Source organism: Cornus florida, unplaced genomic scaffold (assembly GCF_030987335.1).
Source record: "Cornus florida cultivar Cherokee Brave unplaced genomic scaffold, ASM3098733v1 CherokeeBrave_3.0.0_Hap2_Chr05, whole genome shotgun sequence".
Classification (NCBI taxonomy): domain Eukaryota; kingdom Viridiplantae; phylum Streptophyta; class Magnoliopsida; order Cornales; family Cornaceae; genus Cornus; species Cornus florida.
Genome location: NW_026775575.1, coordinates 26768717 through 26775454, shown reverse-complemented (window position 1 = coordinate 26775454; position 6738 = coordinate 26768717). Strand labels below are relative to the sequence as shown.

The window sequence follows — 6738 nt, the reverse complement described above, 5'->3', positions numbered from 1 at the left end:
TTTTGATCTTCCATCACCTTTAATGGAAGATCCAATTGAAGATCCCATTGTAGATCTTGGTCATGTGGATCATAATGGTGTGCACCACCCACCACAAGTTCATATTGTGGATCCTCAAGGTGTGCATCCACCCTTGGGAATGCCACAACCAGTTAATCATGCGGTGCAACAACCTAATCTAGGGATGCCAAGGCCAAATGTTGTTCCCCCAATTGGTGAGCAACAACAACAATATGTTCAAATGGCATACCCTCAACAAGGTCAAATGGCATATCATCAACAAGGTCAAATGCCATATCCTCCTCTCAATCCTCCAATGGTCCTTAGGGATCGTTACACTCCAAATCAATATAATGCACCTACTTGCATTCAATTGCCAAATTTTCGTGCTCATCATTATGAGATTAAGGCTTGGTGGAAGCCTTATAAACATTTAGATGAGTTCTTGGAAGTTTGTTCCACCGTGAAAATCACGGATGTTCCGGAAGAAGTCCTAAAAATGAAGCTTTTCCCTTTCACTCTTCGGGATAAAGCTAAATATTGGTTCAACAACTTGCAGCCAAATACAATCACCTCTTGGGCACAATTGCAACAAGAGTTCTTAAAAAATTATTACCCCGCAAGTCGAACTGATGCCATGAGAACTTCCATTCGTGAATTTAAACAACAAGAAGGAGAACCCCTTCATGAAGCATGGGAACGTTTGAATGACTTGCTACGGAAGTGTCCACATCATGACATTCCTAAGTGGCAATTAGTTCAATGTTTCTTTTCAAGTTTATCCGATGCCAATAAGGGCATTGTTGATGCTTCTTGTGGCGGAAGCTACATTGAAAGAAATGAAGATGAAATTTGGCAACTTTTCGAAAAAATGAGTGAAAACTCAATGCATAGATCTTCATCTTCTAGGGGTAGTCACCTAGCACATATGGGAGGAAAGAAAGCTATAAATCAAATAGACTCTTCCATGGAAATTGCCGCTGAGGTCAAAAATCTTACTCAAAGGTTTGATACATTCCTTTTGAATCAAGGTCCGGCAACTCAATCATATCCTCACCATTCCAATGAAATGTGCATGACTTGTTCTAGTTACACTCACCATACTTCAAATTGCCCTCTTGGACAAATTATACCAAGTGAGTCTCAAGAACAAGCAAATGCTGCTTTCATTCATCAAGGGAACAACCCTTATTCCAATACTTACAATCCGGGGTGGAAAAATCATCCAAACTTTGCATGGAGAAATCAAGGAGACGGTGCAAACCCTCCTCAAAATCAAGGCTACCAAGCAAAGTATGTTCCCCCACATCTCCAAAATCAAAATCAGAATTCTCAAGGTTACCGTCCTTCATTCTATCCTCAGAATGTGAATCAATACTCTCAACCTCAAGCATCAAATCCTCAGTCCTACTCTCATCCTCAAGCATCAAATTCTCAATCTTACTCTAATCCAAATCAAGCGCCTCCTAAAAGTTCAGCTTTTGAGGACAAAGTCTTGTAGGCTTTAGGTAATCTTCAAAAAGATAATCAACTGTTTCATTCTCACTCTCAATCAATTGCAAAGCTTGAAGCTCAAATTGGGCAATTAGCTAATTCTTTAAATATGAGAGAGAAAGGTAAGTTGCCTAGTCAAACTGAGACCAATCCTAAAGGGCAATTTATGGCGCAAGCAAGTCCTTCATCAGAATTTTCTGGAAATGAGCAAGTTCAAGCAATTACTACCTTGAGGAGTGGTAGGAAAGTGGATAATAAGGTAGAGGTACCTAAGGAGGATAATGAATTGGCACAACCAAGTGGTTGCATCCATCCCATTCCAAATTCTATTCCAATTTCCTTGGATGCTAGTGGTTCCAAAAAGGACATTCCATTATCTTCATCATCATCTCCCCAATTAGAGAAGCCTTATGAGCCAAAAGCTCCATTTCCTCAAGCTTTGAGAGAAACTTCATCATTTGGGAGACAAGAAGGAAAAATTCATGATATGATGGAAGTGTTTAAACAAGTGAAAATCAATCTTCCTCTTCTAGATGCAATTAGGCAAATTCCACCATATGCAAAGTTCTTGAAGGACTTGTGCACACAAAAGAGGAAGAGCAAGGGAAGGGACCTTAAGAAAGTGCTTTTAACAGAACAAGTGAGTTCCATCATTCTTTCTAACACTCCTCCTAAGTTCAAGGATCCAGGTGCTCCGACTATTTCTTGTGTTATTGGAAACCAAGAAGTTCGTAGAGCTCTCCTTGATTTAGGTGCAAGTATCAATCTCATTCCATACTCTGTTTACTTGCAGTTAGGGTTAGGGGACTTGAAGCCAACATCGGTAGTAATCCAACTAGCCGATAGATCAATTAAGAAACCAAGGGGGATTGTTGAGGATATTCTAATTAAGGTTGATAAATTTTATTTCCCGGTTGATTTTGTGGTACTAGATACTGAGCCAGTCCCTAATCTCACCAATCACATTCCAGTCATCCTAGGAAGGCCATTCCTTGCCACTGCCAATGCCACCATTAATTGTAGATCCGGCATTATGGACATCTCTTTTGGCAACATGATGGTTAAGCTTAATGTATTCAATGCAAGTCAACATCCCACAGATGAAGACGAGTGTTTCCTAGTAGATGTCTTGGATGAAACCATAGAGGAGACTCTTCCCTCTATTTTATCTAAGGACCCTCTTGAGGCGTGCCTTTGCGAAATGTTTGAAAGTTGTGGTTTTGACACAGAAGGATCCATAAGTGAGGTGAATGCTTTAATGGACTCTGTGGCCACTTTGGATTACCCACCTTGGAAAAGCAAGAAAGAACCTCTTCCTTCACTCTCTAGTACTCCACCAGTTCCATCTCTCATCTCTCCTCCTATTCTTGAGCTTAAGCCCCTTCCATCAAATCTAAAATACGCCTTCTTAGGCCCAAAAGAGACTCTTCCGGTCATCATTGCTTCCAATCTTGAAAATGACCAAGAGAATGATCTTTTGGAAGTGCTTAAAGCTAACAAAGAAGCCATTGGATGGAGTGTGGCTGACTTAAAAGGCATTGACCCTTCTATTTGTATGCATCGCATACACATGGAAGATGATGAAAAGCCATTTAGGGATGCTCAAAGGAGATTGAACCCAAATATGAAGGAAGTGGTCATGAAGGAGGTTGTGAAACTTCTAGATGCGGGAATCATTTATCCTATCTCTGATTCCAAGTGGGTTAGTCCAACTCAAGTGGTTCCTAAAAAGTCGGGAATCACAGTTGTTGAAAATGCTAAGGGTGATCTTATTTCGAAACGCACCGCCACTTCATGGCGTGTTTGTATAGATTACCGAAAGCTGAATTTTGCTACTAGGAAGGACCATTTTCCATTGCCTTTCATTGACCAAATCTTGGAAAGATTGGCTGGCCAACAATACTATTGCTTCCTAGATGGTTACTCGGGGTACAATCAAGTGGCCTTAGATCCATTGGATCAAGAAAAGACCACATTCACATGTCCTTTCGGTACATTTGCTTATCGACGGATGCCTTTCGGATTGTGCAATGCTCCTGCCACTTTCCAAAGGTGTATGATGTCAATTTTTTCAGACATGGTGGAGAAGTATTTAGAAGTCTTCATGGATGACTTCTCGGTTTTTGGGTCCTCATTTGATTCGTGTCTCCAAAATCTCAAAAAAGTGCTTCAAAGATGTCGTGAGACTAATCTTGTGTTAAGTTGGGAAAAGAGCCATTTCATGGTTCAAGAAGGAATCGTGCTTGGACATGTCATCTCTAAAAGAGGAATAGAAGTAGATAGAGCGAAAGTTGAGCTAATTTCTGAATTGTCTCCACCTACTACGGTGAGAGAAATCCGCTCATTTCTAGGACATGCCGGTTTTTATCGCCGATTCATCAAAGACTTTAGCAAAATTGCTAGACCCATGTGTAACCTTCTTGCCAAGGAGACTCCATTTGTTTTTGATGAAGCATGCCTAAATGCTTTTCATCAACTTCGCACTCATCTATCATCCGCTCCTATCATGCAACCTCCAAATTGGTCCTTACCATTTGAGATTATGTGTGATGCTTTCGACTTCGCAATGGGTGCTGTTTTGGGGCAAAGGGTAGGTAAACTACCATATGCTATATACTATGCGAGTAAGACTTTCTCAGGTGCCCAATTGAACTATTCTACCACCGAGAAAGAGTTACTTGCCGTAGTATATGCCCTTGATAAATTTCGGTCATATCTCTTAGGATCCAAGGTAATTGTGTTTTCCGATCATGCCGCTCTTAGGCATCTTTTAATGAAAAAGGAAACCAAACCTCGCTTGATAAGATGGATTCTACTTCTTCAAGAATTTGACTTTGAAATCAAGGATAAAGGGCTCCGACAATGTCGTTGCCGATCATCTGTCTAGATTAATGGTTGAATCTTCTCCAAATCTTGAAATTCATGAATCATTTCCGGATGAACAACTCTTTCAAATCTCAAATGGGACGTTGCCTTGGTTCGCCGACATTGTTAACTATCTTGCAACCAACAAACTTCCCATTAATTGGTCAAAACAAGAAAAGGACCGATTCTTTGCTAACATCCGGAAATACTATTGGGAAGATCCCATTCTGTTTCGTTATTGCCCGGATCAAATCATCAGGAGATGTGTGCCAGAAAGTGAAGTTCCGAGCGTCCTTGCGTTTTGTCACACACTTGCTTGTGGTGGGCATTTTAGTGGAAAGAAGACCGCTTTGAAGGTTCTTCAAAGTGGGCTCTTCTGGCCCACTATCCACCGAGATGCCTATAACTTTTGTAAGGTATGTGTTCGGTGTCAAAAGTTGGGATCAATGTCAAAGAGAGACATGATGCCCTTAACTTCAATCTTTGTAGTTGAAATCTTCGATGTATGGGGCATAGACTTTATGGGACCATTCCCAATGTCTTATGGCTTTCAATATATCCTCGTTGCCGTTGATTATGTTTCAAAGTGGGTTGAGGCTTGTGCTACCAAAACGAATGACCACGCCGTGGTAATTGCATTCATTAAATCAAATATCTTTGCTCGTTTTGGTATGCCAAGGGCTATGATAAGTGATGGAGGAAAACATTTCTGTAATCAATTCTTGAAGCAACTTTTCTTGAAATACTCCGTCACACATAAAGTGGTCACTCCCTACCATCCCCAGACAAGTGGGCAAGTCGAGGTGTCAAATAGGGAAATCAAGCATATTCTTGAGAAAACTGGCAATCCGACCCGAAAAGATTGATCAAGAAAATTGAACGATGCTTTGTGGGCTTACCGGACAGCTTACAAGACTCCAATAGGCATGTCTCCATATAGACTTGTTTATGGGAAGCCTTGTCATCTTCCGGTTGAGCTAGAACACAAAGCACTTTGGGCAATAAAAAGGCTCAACTTTGATCTTGATAAGGCTGGAAAGGACCGTTTACTCCAACTCAATGAGCTAGAGGAATTGAGAAATGATGCCTATGATAGTTCAAAAATTTACAAGGCAAGGACAAAAGCATTTCATGATAAACATATTGTGAAAAAGTCCTTTGAAGCCGGTCAAAAGGCTTGGTTATTCAACTCTAGGCTTAAATTTTTCCCTGGAAAGCTTCGAACCAAATGGGAAGGCCCTTATCAAATTATCTCCGTTTCACCTCATGGGGCTGTTGAACTTAAAAATCTAAAAGATGAAGGGACCTTCAAAGTTAATGGTCAAAGGCTTAAACCATATATTGATGGACAAAATTTTCAAAGAAATGTGGAATCTGCCCTCTTGGTAGATCCCATTTATTTTGAAGACTGAGAATATCTCACGTCTTTCTAGCGACGTTAAACACTAGTTGTATCGAGTTTCTCCTTCGTTGCATTTTAATTTTCATTTTATTATTATTTTATTTCTATTTTTCCTTTTGTACATTTATGCATTTTAAAATAAAAAAAAAAATTAAAAAAAAAAATTGTAAATGAGTAATGTAGGTTGGTGTTTGATTTTTTATCTATTTTTTTATTATTATTTTTATTATTTTTGTATATATTTCATGTTAATTTTGATTTATTCAAAAACATAAAAAAAAAAAATTTTAAAAAAGTATTAATTGGTATAGGTTGATAAGTGATTTTATTTTAATTTTATTTATTATTATTATTATTTTTATTTTATTTTTTATCTATTTTTCATTTTAGTGTATATATTCTTTTTAGTTTTGTTTTTTTGTTTATTTTTATTATTATTATTATTATTATTTAAAAAAAAAATTGAAAAATTGAAAAAAAAAAGAAAAAAAGAAAGATCGATCCCAAAATGGGTAGGAGATCGATCCCATTTTATTGGCAGAGAGCAAAAAAAAAAAAAATAGGCCAAGTGGATTGATCCCCCGTCCAAATGGATCGATCCCATTTTACTTATGTTTCTCCCTTCTTATTAAACAGTGAAGGGGACAATTTTTGCCTAAAATTGTCGATCCCCCATCAAAGCAGATCGATCGCACCTTAGCCCTTGAAGCCACGAATACATTTCTCTCTGTTGCTTGAAATTCTACTTCTTCCCCCAAAAATCTCTAAACCCAATTTCATTGTCCAACCCTCACGGTTCGCTCTTCTCTTCTCTTGGCTGTTCATAGTTCTTCTCTGGCGTCGAGGCTGAGTTTTTCCAGCGATTTAGGCTGGTGTTCTCCAGCGATCAAGGCTGTTTCGGCCTTTATTTTTCCGCCGTCAGATCTGGGTCACGGCTATTTCATATGCCGGCGAGACCCAGCAGCGGATTCGCAGCT

General features: G+C 39.1%; 1 non-coding gene across 1 annotated transcript; it reads right to left on the bottom strand.

The window, feature by feature from the left end:
* Positions 1-634: 634 nt before the first annotated feature.
* On the bottom strand, positions 635-741 carry LOC132310672 (small nucleolar RNA R71). Its single transcript, XR_009482672.1, has one exon. It is a non-coding gene; the product is annotated as a small nucleolar RNA R71 (small nucleolar RNA).
* Between the last annotated feature and the right edge of the window lie 5997 nt (positions 742-6738).